Below are 15,529 nucleotides of genomic sequence, written 5' to 3'. Positions count from 1 at the left end.
CATTTTTTGTTAAGTCCGTTGTATTGTTTTGTCTTATTGTCATAAATTTTTATAAAATATTATTTTTATTCTAAATATAAATTAAGTAGTATTATTTTAAAAATATTTGTTTTATAATTATAGAATAATAGTTTTGGATAGTAGACTTTCAGCTATTACTTTTACAAATACAACAACGGTCATAATTAATTTTTTATAATTTGATTAATTTGACTAAATTTTTATTTAATGATTTTTAATAATTAATTTCACATAAAATTAACTGCACTTGAATTTTTACTACCGTATAAATATCAGAATTATTAAATATAGTTTAACTATTAGTTTTTACCTCTAAATTGTATTCGGCGTTTATATCTTAAGAAAAATTGTAAGTGTTTTAGTATTTAATTATTATTATTAGATATATATTAAAATTAGTTATTAATATAAAATTTATATAAAAAATAAATTAAACAATATATATAGAGAGTAATTAATTTTGGTAAATATATATTATTTTTATTTAATATTTTAAGTATTTTAATAATTTTAATCATTAATTTTATTTGCAAATATATACATAATTAAAATCAATTATTAAAATAATTAAAACAACTAACATCATATGTTTACTATGTCTTATAGTTAATTTTTTATTATATAAAATGTAGCAGTAGTAACTCCAAGTAGCACCAAAACATATGGGTTGGTTTTTGTTCTTTTTATTAAGTGTTTAAGATAATGTGTTGTGTGTCAGCACATGAAATGAATTTGAGCAACATATAACAAACCGACTGTGTGAATAAAAATAAGAGATGTCAAAGAATATTATATGTACTATTTATATATACATTTTTGTTATATGCTTTCTACTTTTAACATTAAAAATGATTAATAAAAATAAAAATCTATTATAAATAAAAATTATTAAAAAATACACGCAAGAATTAGTATAAATATCATTTCTCATATCTTAGAATAACAATTAACAACCCAATTTTGCATGTATTAAGGTTCAAAATGTGATAGAGTTGTGCAATAAATTTACTTTAAGGTATTTGAACTTTTTGTGCACTAACAAAATTTCACAACAGAGTTGTTTTTCTTTTAAAGAGGATTGGATATTTTGTTCAATATGTTTAACTTTTGAAATGCTTTTAAGATTTGAAATACTTTTAGAATAACAAAAATACATCAAGAATCAAATATTGAACATAAAATTTTTTGAAAAACAACCAACTTGATTTGGTCGAGTGGTCAGCTCACTCGTCTACTTAAACAAGTGTCTTCAAATTATTTACATTTAAGGAGTTAAGGAAAGGCCAATTTATTTAACTGAAGTAATTTTTAAGACTTTTAAAATAATAAAAACATGTTTAAAAATAAAATTTTCGATATAAAAAATTTCTTAAAAAAATTTAACCGTTTACTATAAACATATGTTCTCTACAATTTTTTTATAATAGATATAACTTTGTTTGATAGAAAAGTGTAATTAGTTTAGTTCTAGTTTTGTTAATCTACATATCTACAATTGCAAATTGTAATTTGTTTCCATCATTATATTCTAATATCTCGGTAATGTTTGATAGATAAAAAATAATATATTAAAATAATTTAAATTTATTTTATTTAATGTTTGTTTATTATAAAATATATTAAATAAAACTAAAAAATAATAAATTTTGATAATATTTTATTTTTATTACTAAATATTTTTGTCTTCTAATTCAACCTTACTTCTTTACCGCTATTATTTATGCGAACAGAAACAGCAGATGAGCAGACAGAAAAGCCTCAAATTTATTAAAGTTCTACCAACGAGAAATAATGACATTCCTATCATGTAAGGAGGAGAATCTTACATAGGTAGAATAAAATATCTAATTATTGGGCACTTTGGATACTTCACTTGATCATGAATTCATGATCGGTCAATTGGAATTAGGTAGCTTTTTTAAATTTTTTAAGACAATTTTTGACAAAAGTGTCATGTAAAATGCATATAAATATTTAGAAAACAATATATTATAAGTTTATTATTGGTAGGAAAAAAAAACCTAAAGTCATTTCTAATAGATATTTACTTTAGGTTGTGATCTTATAGACATGTGATTCGTTATAGTTGGATAAATATGCTACATAACCATCTTTAAAGAAAAAAGTAAATTTTTTGTTATCTACAATTATAATTTATATCAAACAGTTAAACATTACATATTGTTTTCATAGATTTGACGAAAATGCTAATTGCTCCTGCTTTTTAAATTAAAGAAGCAAAAACCGTAATTGCCGAAATGCTATTTTTCACCGTTCAAAAGAGTTTTTAAAAGAATTCTTAAAATTTTTAGTTCTAAATTTAAGTGAAATTGATGAAGTAATTTTTTATATGAAGATATTTTTATTTAAAAATAATAATTAAAATTATTAGATAATTTAATATATTTAATTAAACTACTTAATATAATAAATACGCACAATAAATATAAGAAAAGTTTAGAGGCCAACAGTTTTATTGAAATTTGGCTAGTAGTTAATCTGCAAAAGTAAAATGAGTGATCTCTTATTTTGGATGAAATCTCATACTATTAAAATTATCAATAATAATTAATTGATAGCTACAAATCACACAACTTACTGGTATCATGAATATATATATAAGATTAATGAAAGGTGTTTCTCTTATGATACTACAAAAAATTATCATAGTCAATTTCGACAATGTATTTCTGAGTTGAATTGTTATATGGTTTTTTTTTGTGACCAATTGTTATATGGTTGAATTATATCACTTCATTTACTCCGATTTATTTAGTTATTTTAATTTTTATTTCAATGCATCATCAATTGATAAATATATCCTGCCAACAAAAGAAAAAGGAATTAATAAATTCAATTTATAATTTATCTTTCTTTGGGATTTGTGCATAAACTGGTTGTGGATAAATTACTTAATTAATGTTTGTTTCCACAATACTCAGCCAATAATAATAATAGTTGATTGATAAAGGAATAAACTTCCCCCCTTTTCAAAGTGATGCTGTTAAATGTAAATTTTTATTATATATATTTCCACATGCTTTCTTGTTTTATTTAAAAAATTTATAGTGAAAAAATTGTATTTTGCAATGTTAATTAGAATAAAAATAAAAAATCCAATCATATTCAAAAAAAAAAAAGAAAGAAAAAGACAGAGTGGTTTCAACTTAAATTCCATAAAGAGGGCCATAATATTTTTATTTTGATTTTTATAAAAAAAATTTTTGATTTAGTCTAATAAAATTTTAAAAAATTTTAATTTTAGTTGCTAATAATAGTTGTTTCCATTAAGTTAATTTTTGAATATTTAATTGTCACGTCATCATTTAACTTATTACGTCAACACTTGTCCTAACAAAAATTAAAGATAAAAAAACATTTTATAGAGACGAAACTATATTTAAGCCAATATAATAGTTTTTGACTGGATGAGGGGAATAATATGAGGCCCTAAAAAGCTGCTCTTGACTTGGGTTCACTGTAGAGGCCTTTTTAGGCTAGTTTCCAGTTTGTAATTTGCTTATTCTTCTGGGCCTTTAGCCCTTTTATTTACCAAAACAAAAAAAAAAACAATACATTTTCCTGTTTTACATCTGCATCGTTAAGGGTCATTCCCATTATTCACATTAACAAAGAGAGAGAGAAATTGAATGCTTTTGGACATTAAAAGTTTATGTAGATGGTAAAATTTCATGAACTACCAAACTCAATGATAAATATATTGAGTAATGCTATATATCTAAATTTTTTTATGAATCAACTCCAATCAAATTAAACAATAGAATTTAAAATAATATTAATTATAATTGATTTTTATTATGTTAAACCAACTTGATTAGATTTAGTTAACAAAAGAATTTAGTTGTGTAATATTATTCAAATATAATTAGGTAGATGAAAAATTCTTATTTACTAAATTTAAAATTTCATCACGTAAATCAATGTTTGATATCTTTAAATTTAAAATAGAGAACATAAACTACTGTTAGCTACATAATAATCTACACGATTGATCAAATGTTTCTTCATTCTTCAATTTTTTTTTGTTATGCAAAGGTGGAAATTCAAACCTAGCTAGAACTTTTATGATTATAAATAAAAATAAGTATTTACAAACTGTTGAGGGCATGGATATAAAACTAAAATTTGCTCTGCCACTATGAATAAACTCTCTTACTAGTTAATTGCTACGCTTTCTTCTTGAACTCAATAACATGAACCATTTATTTAGCAATAAGAATTTGCAGAAACACAACCTATTGAGTAATGAGCATAACACTAGAGAAGTGCTACACAGCCAGAAACACATAAGTAAACCATATCATAGTTGATTAATATTTTTCTTAAATGGTAATTTTCTCTAAAAAAATGAAACTTTGAATTACAATAATCAATCACAAGTCACAACAATATAGTAATGACAGTAAAGTTCTTAATTTTCATATACTTGCTCATCAACATTTGATGAATTGGTAATTTGTTGAGGAGTAACAGTCACATATACATGTATAACTTGTAATTTCTTAGCATAAGCATTTGGACGATTCCAAAAACACAAAACTTGATATCACATTTCACATTGAACAGTTATCTTCTCTCAGGGACAAGAAGAAGAAAGTATAATTCTCTTTGGATTACTTTTTTCTTTTGGGATTCCCAAGATATCCGCCGCCACCGGACGCCAGTAACAAATCCCTTCACATATTGTAGGACAACTTAAAGGGACATAGGTTACAAAGTTGCACTATGCCTATGGCGAGGTTAGAAACCTCGACACTACTTAAAGAAGGAGGTCCTTCTCTGTTTGGATTTTCGCTGCTCGACGCATAATTACTATATCTATATGATACAATAACAAGTGTAGGCTTCAATACATAGTTATTATACAATGTCACTAAACATTTCTTGATTGGTAAGCCAAATGAATCGGAGTAACAGTCAATTCGAGAGTCAAATTAGAGATCCATAGCTCATGCATCAAAACTCAAAATGCATTGGCATGATTCAATACAAGTAGAAATTCAATGAGAAAACAAGCAAAAACTGAAATCATGTAAAAATTAGAGATGTTAAAATACCAACACAAGACACCCCATGACAGCAAGATTCATCAACAAACCAAAAAGCTATAACATCAAACATATGAAAACAAACACAGACATGAAAACACCAAGAAAAAAACATGACTCGAATTAAGAAACAGTAAAAGTGAAGAAAGAGAACCAAACCATTAATCCTCTTTGAGAAGTCATGCCACCAATCTAGAGGACCCTCTTTGTTTTGAGGGGACCCCAAGAAGCAGAAGAACCATTCTCATCATGCTTCTTGTTTTTCTTTTTTCTCTTCTTGTAACTTTTCACAGGATCCATCATCGGTCACAATAAACAAATTCGAATCCACACCACGAATTTGAGTCTATACCTGCGTCACTGTGTGGGCGCACAATGAATATATATAAGATTAATGAAAGGTGTTTCTCTTATAATACTACAAAAAATGTTCGTAGCCAATTTCGACCATGGATATCTGAATTTTAGAATTGTTATATGGTTGAATTATATCAATTCATTTACTCCGGTTTATTTAATTATTTTAATTTTTATTTCACAGTTGATAAATATATCCTGCCAACAAAAGAAAAAGGAATTAATAAATTTATAATTGTCTTTGTTGGGGTTTGTGCATAAAGCTGGTTGTGGATAAATTATTTAATTTAATGTTTGTTTCCACAATATTCAGCCAATAATAATAGTTGATTTATAAAGAAATAAATTTCCCCCTTTTTTAAGTGATGCTGTTAAATGTAAATTTTTATTATATAAATATTTCCACATGTTTTCTTGTTTTATTTAAAAAGTTTATAGTGAAAAAATTGTATTTTGCAATGTTAATTAAAATAAAAAATAGAAAAATCCAATCATATCCAAAAAAGAAAAAGAAAAGACATAGTGGTTTTAACTTAAATTCCACAAAGAGGGCCATAATAATACATGGATTAAATAAGTTTTAGTTATAGCAAAATATTTTTATTTTAATTTTATAAAAAAATTCTTTTGATTTTAGTCTAATATAAATTTTTTAAAAAAAATAATTTTAGTTGCTAATAATAGTTGTTTCTATTATCTGCTAACGTAATAAGTTAATTTTTAAATATTTAATTGTCACATTATCATTTAACTTATTACGTCAACACTTGTCCTAACAAAAATTAAAGATCAAAAAATATTTTATAGAGACAAAATTATATTTAGGATCTATTTGGAAAGCTTTAAAAATAATTTTTGAATTTTTAACTTATGAAAAGTAGCAGTATTAATGTTTTGTACAATTTTTAAAGAGAAAAGTTCTACATACAAGTCATTAGGGCTTGTATGCTTTACAAGTTAATTAACGAATAAACCCTAAAAATGCGATGCAAAGTCTACGTTCTTCTTCTTTTTCCTCTTCCTCTTCTTCTTCTTCTCTTTCGTTTCTTGCATTCTCTTTCTCCTTCTTCTTCTTCTTCTTGCTGCACGTTCTTCTTCATCTTTTTCTTCTTCTTCTTTTCTTTCGTTTCTTGCTTTCTCTTTCTCCTTCTTCTTCTTGTTACACGTTCTTCTTCCTCTTTCTGTTCTTCTTGTTCATTTACGTGCTTTTCTATCTGTTTTCTTTCTTTGTTATTCTCGATTTCCATTTTTTTGGCATCAAACTCTGAAATCGTTTTTGAAGAAGAAGAAGCAGCAGAAGATGAGGAGGAGAAAGAGAAATAGTTCTGAAATATGTATAAGATGTACTTCAATGAATTTTGGGTGTATTTCTTAAATCCTTCGGGTGTATTTTTGTAATCCCTTAGGTGTATTTCTGTAATCCTTTGGGTGTATTTCTATAATCGTTTGGGTGAATTCCTGTAACCGTTGGGGTGTATTTCTGTAATCGTTGGGCTGTAATGGTTTGGGTGTATTTCTGAAGTTCCATTATCTTCAAATTTGGCAAGAAAATTGTTTTCATGGAGGAAGAAGAAGAGTCGTTCATAATGCATGGTGAGTAGCGCGCGTGGAAATAGAAAGTTGTTGAATAACGTGCGTTTTATTTACTCTTGAACGTGGAAGTGTGTAATGCGTTAATTAAGTGTAATGCGTGTGTTTTATTGGACTTGTAAGACTTGTAAATCAAAAGGACTTGTATGTGTAGCAGTCCCCATTTTTAAAACCAAATTGCAATTTCTAAGAACCTATTTAGGAGTTTATAGAGAAGTTAAAAAAATGATTTCTTTCATGGCACCAGATTTGGTGGCCCCAGAACGTTTGAACCATTAAATGGTCTCATAACAAAACATATTTTTTAAGTTTTTTAAATAACTGCTAAATAGTCCTTTTTTAAATTTAATTACAAATTAACCCATATATTTTATTTAGTTATAAAACCATTTTTTATTTTATAAATAATTATTTTATCATAAATCTATCATATTTATTAACAATCAAGAACAAAAACAATAACGAATTAGATCTTCCATTGATCCTAATAAATCTTTTGGATATTCCAATCGATTAAAAGATTAAATTTGATCCGTCATGTTCGTGAGGAATCATAAATCGTATTTTCTTAAAACCAATCGATTGAAAATAGTTGGGCAGCATGTTTTTCGCAAAAAATTAATCGATTGGTCATATTACCCAATCGATTGAACGATGACTAATAATGTGTGTTTCTTACAATTCAATCGATTGTTTAGAATTTTCAATCGATTGAATGCTTCAAAATAACCTGAGGTCTCACATTCAATCGATTGCTTTGTTACTCAATCGATTGAATTCACCAAAATAATATGGATTTGCCTAATTCAATCGATTGAAGTGTGCTACCCAATCGATTGAAATATGTACTATGTCTATTTCAATCTTGTTGTCGTTTTTAGAAATTATATTGTTATTCATCTATCTTATCTTTAAAATTTTATCTTCAATTTTTGCGGTTTTATTTTGATTTAGATACTCTAATCTTATCTTTTCCTTAATATTAACATTATAAATTGGTGAATAATCCATCACCAATTATTTAATATCACCATTGAAATCGTGTATCATTTTCTTTGATTATTAAAAATTTCATTGTTTTTCTTTGAAACATCCAAGTACTCAATATCTATTTTTTTTTAATTTTTTATCCGTCTATTTAATATCTACCATTTCTTCATCGTTAATCACCGTTGCAGTAATCAACAAAGGTCCAATCAAGTTTTTTATTGTAGTGTTCAGAGAATAAACCATCGTTTTCATTACAAAATCGATGTCAGTAAATAGAATATCTAATTTTGTAATTATTCGTTTCGATACATTATTCGTGAAATTGATTGTGTAATAAAAAAATATTTTTTTTTATCTTTTATTAATTCACAGACATTGAGAAATACTAAAAGTAAATGGATATTATTATTTTTATTATTAATTAGCTAACAATCAGGACTGAACTAGAAGGAGCGAGTAGCGACTTAGACACCCAAAATTTTAAAAACTATACTTATCTATAACAACATATAATGAAAATATAGAGGGTTTGGTGTCCAATATTTTTTTCCTATTTTATCCCTATCTTTATAATCTAAAATTACATACTCAATCACGTATTCATGTTCTGTAAATTTTGCATTAACCTATGACAGAATGATGTAACTACTTCACTTAAAAAAATTGCTCACTCTCAATCGTAAGATTATAAAAATAAACAAGGTAATTTTTTAAATTAAATGTACAAGAATAATTTTTCTCTTTAAATTATTATCATACTATTTTAATAATATACTCTTGATGCTTATATGCAATATATAATGATAATTAGTATATAAATTTAAATTTCAATATACTCTTAAAGAGAGGTTTATTATTAAAAAATTCTTTGTCAATTTCATTAAATAAAAAAATTTCTACCATTTTTTTCAGTAACCTCGTTAAGATATTCTTATTGGATGTAAATTATTATTATAAATATTTTTATTAAGATATGTTTGAAGGAATAAAGTAAAATAGTTCAATAAGAATAAATTTTTTAAAAAAAATAATTTACACTAATAATTTTTCTCTCCAAATTATTAACTTACTTTTCTAATATACTCTAAGTACCTATCCAATCGATTGAATTGGAAATCACATACAAATTTAATCGATTGGTAACATAACTAATTGATTTAAACAGTAAGACCTCAAGTTGCTAATACACATTTCAATTAATTGGGTAGCACACTTCAATCCATTGAATTTGGCATATCCATATTGTTTTCATGATTCAATCGATTGGTATCACAACCAATCGATTGAATACGATACCTCAGGTTGTTTTGAAGCATTCAATCGATTGAAAATTCTAAACAATCATTGAATTATAAAAAATCCACATTAATTTATTGTTCAATCGATTAGTTAATATGACAATCGATTGTTTTCAAGGAAACACGATTTTATGATTTCTCACGAACGTGACGGATCAAATTAATCTTTAATCGATTGGAATAGTCAAAAAATTTATTGAAAGATCTATTTGTTATTATTTTTGTTCTTGATTGTTAATAAACATGACAGATTTATGATAAATATTATCTTATAAAATATAGTTTTTATAATTAAATAAATATATGGGGTTAATTTATAATTAAATTTAAAAAGACTATTTAACAGTTATTAAAAAAATTTAAAAAAATTGTTTTGTTATGAGACCATTTAATGTCCAAACGTTCTAAGACTACCAAATTCTGAGCCTTCTTTTATAATACTACTACTTTTTATCACATTTCTATAAAATAAGCACTTTTAGAACTAAAAAACCAAATAGAAAATAACTTATTTATAAACTACTTTCATATAGCTATTTTTTTTTGGTGAACAACTAAGAGGAAAAAACAAAAGAGCAGAAAAGAAAAAGAAAAAAAATTAGGTTCTTAACAATAAGAGAGGACAAACCACCTCTGGTGGCTGGTGTCAAAGGTGAACCTCATCAGTTCCGCTACCTCCAGATCCATCTTTGCCAACCGATCTGCCACGACATTAGCTTCTCTCGGGATAAGCTCAAAACGAATATCCAATCCCTTCTTAACTCAAGTCAAGATCAGTTGTATCACTTCTTTTTCAAGATGCCAGAGTGGAACTTGCCAACAGTCACTAGCTCAAAAGCTGCTGTGCAATTGTCTCACAGACAACAAGCTTAAGACCCGCCTCCCAACCCAAGCCAAACCTTTCCATACTCCACAACTCCATCTTGATGACACTAGATCAAAGGAATTTCCTGAGCATCCCATACCATTGACTGGAGCTATCGCGAATTACCCACCCAAACCAGCACAATCATCCCCAAGTTCACACTTCCATCACAATAACTTCCAAGTACCAGGTTCTGGCGGAGACCAAGACAGAGGTTTTAATCCTGGATGCAACACCACGATTCTGAGTTGTATATTCAAAATGCCACCATGCACTGCGAGCCTTGTATGCAATTGACCCAGTAGATCCAAAAACTTCCTGAAAATTACCCATATTCTATCTTGCCAATTGTCATATAATAGCTTGCAATTTTTGGGAACAACCTTCATTGAGGAGGGCCATGCTTGAACCAATCATGCACCTCGAAGAGTCAAAGAAACACAATCAGAAAAATCTAGAAAACCCAAACTGATCGCACCACTTCACAATCCCCGAAAATAATGAAGAATGTCTCCCGGAAAGTGATTGCAACGTGGTACATAAGGATAGGAGGAGGAGAGATGTCGCCGAAAACGCCAGATATTGAGTTGGTACACAGACATCATGAAGGCAAAGCCACACTAGGAGCCTCAACTTTTCAGGGATCCGCCGCCTTCCAAAGCCAAAGCCAGTGATATTCCTATCCCAATTCAACTTCTTCTGATAACCATAAATATCCTTGTTTTAGCAAGAGTAAATAGATGGTGGCCTCCCAACTCCAACCCAAATTCACGACCAGAAGTCGAAATAGGTTATACTAACTAAGAATGTTCCCTTAAGTCCCTAGGAATAAAAGAGTAAATCCTCTCCAATGCCAAACTCCTCCTCACGGTAACATCTTTCAATGGTCAAGCAGCCTCACAGATATCAAGAAAATTCAGCCTTTCGCTCCCTACTGAACCCAGAGTGCAACCAAGAGTCAAACCCAGAAATTATTAGAAAGAGCTCCCACTTCCCAAACAAACCCTTCCTTTATACGGAAGCTGAGTGCACAATAGACTTCCTTTCATATAACTATTTTATTGTTTAAATTATTTTTTTAAAGTAACTTAATTAAGTTTGTTTATTCAAATTAGGCCTTAAGGCAAGTTATAATAGTTTTTTACTGGATGAGGGGAATAATATGAGGCCCTAAAAAGCTCTCTATATTGGGTTCACTAAAGAGGCCTTTTTAGGCTAGTTCCATTTATATTTGCTTATTCTCTTGGGCCTTTAGCCCTTTTATTCACCAATAAAAAACCAATACATTTTGAGTTTTGACCCAAAAATATTCAATCACTTAAGGTAGCGTTTGTTTTCAGGTACTGAGACAGAGAACCGAGAGACTGAAGATTCAGTATTGTTGTTGTTTAAGTTCAGGAAGACCTGGTACTAAAATTTCTGTCTCTGTCTCCCAAAATTTCAGTATTTCCAGTACCTCCAAAAAGTAGGGACACAGGGACTTGAAATTTTTTAGAGATGGAGATTGAAACTTTAATAACATTTTATACCTTAAACCCTTTCATTTCAATTAATTAATTCCAATTTTACTCTTTGTGCAAATTTAAATTGAGAGTTTCATTCTTATTTCAATTCCTGTCTCCCATTTTGCACCAAACAGAATACTGAGATTTGTTTCATCCCTGTCTCTCAGTCTCGGTCTCTCAGTCTCAGTCTTTCTGTTCTCTGTCTCTCCACCAAACGCTACCTAAGGGTTGTTGGAGTCCTTTTCCTGTTTTACATGTGCATCGCTAAGGGTCATTCACATTATTTAATTTATATGCCAAGATATCAATCATCGACCGCTCCAAGTAATGGGTTGTCATTTCTAGTACACCCCAATTCACTTCAACAAAATAGCCTTAAAGTAGTTTGCATTTCTTTCTAAGACTTTTAGGTCGTGGTTCAACCATTTATCACTTTAAGTAGAGCCTTCCTCTTGCAATGTTGTCGGTACTTTCCATTTCATATATGTAAAGTTCAACATGAGGAATATCCATAGCAGATGTTTGTAGCGATTCTTAAGTAAGTAGATACAAATACCTCATTTCAAAGCATACTTACAAATAACATTAAGTTTGATTTTTATTTGTTCAACACATTCATCTAGAAAGGAGGAGCCTCTTTGTATTTATAAACCTTGTTTCCCCCTTTATTTTAAACCCCATGCTCCCAATCCCTCACATCACGTGTACCTGAAAATAAGTGAAGCTGAAGTGGATCTATCATAGTAACCTAAGACTAAGATGCTGTAAATCTCCTCTGAGGAAAGGGTCATTCCACTCGTTGTCATTTCCAAAGTCAACCAAATAAGGAACGATGTTACAAGCCTACAAGTATTCTTTAACATTAAAATTTACTACCCTCACAAATTTAAAGCACAAAAACCACATAACGCCAGGAAAAGGAAACAGAGACAGCGTTACAGCTTACAAATGCTGACTTTTGCCCCCCACCAAAAACCTCCAATTCCAAATTCCAAAATCAAATCGGCATTTTCATCACTTATCTAACTCTCCCTCAATGTATGTGCTCCTGCTTCGACTTGCGAATTCAATGCAATGCTCTATGCCATTAATACCACTACATTGATTATCTTATCCTAACTTTGTCCATTTTTACAGTCTTCAATAATTAATCTTTCAAATTTTTCCTTCTTAATAATAAGCTATCTTCTCCTCTCAATGTCACTACTAACTTCTCATTCAAATTTTTTTGGTTCCATTTCATTTCGTGTACATTATTTATTCCTTTCACTTGTGCTTTTGTACTCAAATCTTTTGCTACGTGTTGAGAAGAAACATCTTCTTTCTTGTGATAGCTTGGACTTTCTTGGTATGCACTTTGCTCGCACCATGTCTCCGTCTTGCTCCATGATTTGCAACCGGGAACCACTGCAGAAGGGACAGCAAATCATACAAACATATGACTAAGTAGAACCACAATATTGATAATGCAATTTAACTCACACTCACTAACATAATCAATTTAAACAACAAAGTCATTATTGACTAAAATGACGGTAAATACACAAAACTACTGAATATTTGAATGTGATCTTTGGCGTATTCATTTTCCCAATCACAGTTTCATTCTTTTTCCTCGGTGTATTCGTACAACTTGTATAATTATAGGTGGCAAACTGGAAAGTTTATTTATTGAAAAGTTACCAATAACTCTTTGGATGCTTTAAATTTGACCCCACATGCTGCAGCTGACAATATTAAATGGGGCCAAAACAAGGAAGACAGATATATATCAATAATTGCATTAAATCAACTAGAATTTACAAGCATATCTCATTTATTCACCCTACATACAAGATGAAACAGGACAGGCAGAGGTATGCAGGCAACTGTCAACTATCAATCTACATGCCAATGATAGCTAGCTGCGTGCTAGTTTTCTCTTTGTGTAAATTTCAACAGATTTCACCATGTATATGAATTTACAAACGTTTCCCAGGTATAAGAATGTACCAAAAGTTTTATAATAACAGATAAAAAAGAAAGAATGACAGACTAATTAAGAAAATCATCAAAAATAACAGTTAATCAAACGACTTAAAATTATTCTAAAATAAAAACACAATATATACATTATCAATCAGTGCATATTTCATCAATCATAGTCGTTTGCATGTGCTGTGTTACTTTCCAAGAGGCAACACCATTCCAAAATGAGTTATTTTGTCTTTACTATTTAGAGGACATTGAGAATTTAGGATTGAATTCACTTTCGCTTTCAGCCAAAAGATAATTAGGACGGGAAGAGGCAAGGCTACATGAGGAACATGGAGAATGGACAACATTTCCGGAGACAAAGGAAGTGGGAATCCTACCTTGTTTTGACAGTGATTGATAAAATTTGAACTCCAAAGTTACATTTAGTGTTTAGTTGTAAGAATTATGTTCAAAATGACATCTAAAGGACTACCAACTGTGATCACCTTTATCCCCCTCTTGGTCTATCCAAAGGTAGGCGTTTAATTTATTTACTCTTAAGAATGGGAAAAAAAAAAGGCAGAGTTAAAGTGATGGTAAAATAGTATTTGTACAAGAAGTTAGGTGTTAAAAATGTATTTTTCTGTGCTTAATGAAACAAGTAACAATGAAATAAGATTAGATGTTGTCAGTATAATACTTGTTTGACAAAATAAAACAATAAAACTTGACAATATATACATTTTTAGATGAATACTATTGCATTATTTTTACTCTATCACCTATTCACCTTTATTGATATTACCGCTCCATAGTCTGACTTGGGAAATTAAATAAAGAAGATATATGCAACTTTTGTCAATGACCAGGATACTTTTATTAATCTAATATAATAATATACTAGTAATCTTATTGTTTAATTTGTTTTACTCGACTAACATTTTCTACTGTCTTCAATCTCAAGATGCCTCTTCCTATGTGCAAGAAGCTTAACCTCAGCTTCAACCTCATTTTCATTTCTATACTAGAACCTATGGAGCTGAAAACTGTATGAATGTCAATGGCTACAGTCTCCAAAATTGCCAAAACCAATGCACACGTAAGCACGGATCTCAATTTCACAAAAACCTTAATCAGCGAACCAAATTAAAAATTCTTTTACAAGTAACAGAGGAAGAAAAGAGAAACTTACTTATCTAAATAGCAAACTAAAGAGCGTTAATCTAATGATAAACTTGTTTAGGCAAAAGATTTGAAGGCATAACAATTAACATACCTATCTGCATTGTAAGAAGAGGACCTCTTCAACGCAGGGAATTCAACTTTCTTGGTCTCAATCAAGCTCCCACTAAAATACTCCTTATCTTCCAATGTTACCTGTTCAAAATCTGGAATTTCCATCGATGTCCCTACCTCTTTTCCCACTTGATTAGCATTATTATTCCTGATCCGCGGGTAACCGAGCTTTGTAGTGCCCAACCAATGAGAAACCCTTGATCCTTATCAGACTCGGCCCCACACTCCTTAAACGACACCGCACCGCACGATAGTAACTGCAAGAGAACCGACGAAGCCCTCATCCTTCCGCTATGACCATTCTCAGCCGTCACATTATTATTGTTAATCTTCGCAGAACACAATCCCAGCCGTCCATCCGCCTTCATCAGCGTCTCAAGCGTCTCCGGACTCGAATCCGACGGCGGAGGCGAGATCTCGTCCCTGCTCAGCTCAATGCTCTGATTATGACACGTGGCATGCGGGACCTGCTCCGATTCCGTGATTTCTTCTCCTTTGTCTTCGACTCCTTTCTTCTTCTGACTCTTCTCCTCTTCCCTAGCCGCCCTCCTCCTCCGCCGCCTATCGTCCGTCGTCTGAGTC

At 29.8% G+C, this 15,529-nt stretch overlaps 1 pseudogene; it reads right to left on the bottom strand.

Annotated features, from left to right (window-relative positions):
- Positions 1 to 12,948: 12,948 nt before the first annotated feature.
- Positions 12,949 to 15,522, bottom strand: LOC114927301 (protein SOSEKI 5-like; annotated as a pseudogene).
- Positions 15,523 to 15,529: the final 7 nt, after the last annotated feature.

The sequence above is a fragment of the Arachis hypogaea genome, unplaced genomic scaffold (genome assembly GCF_003086295.3).
Source record: "Arachis hypogaea cultivar Tifrunner unplaced genomic scaffold, arahy.Tifrunner.gnm2.J5K5 arahy.Tifrunner.gnm2.scaffold_132, whole genome shotgun sequence".
NCBI lineage: Eukaryota > Viridiplantae > Streptophyta > Magnoliopsida > Fabales > Fabaceae > Arachis > Arachis hypogaea.
The sequence above is the reverse complement of the archived record's forward strand: the minus strand, read 5'-3'. Positions and strand labels throughout refer to the sequence as shown.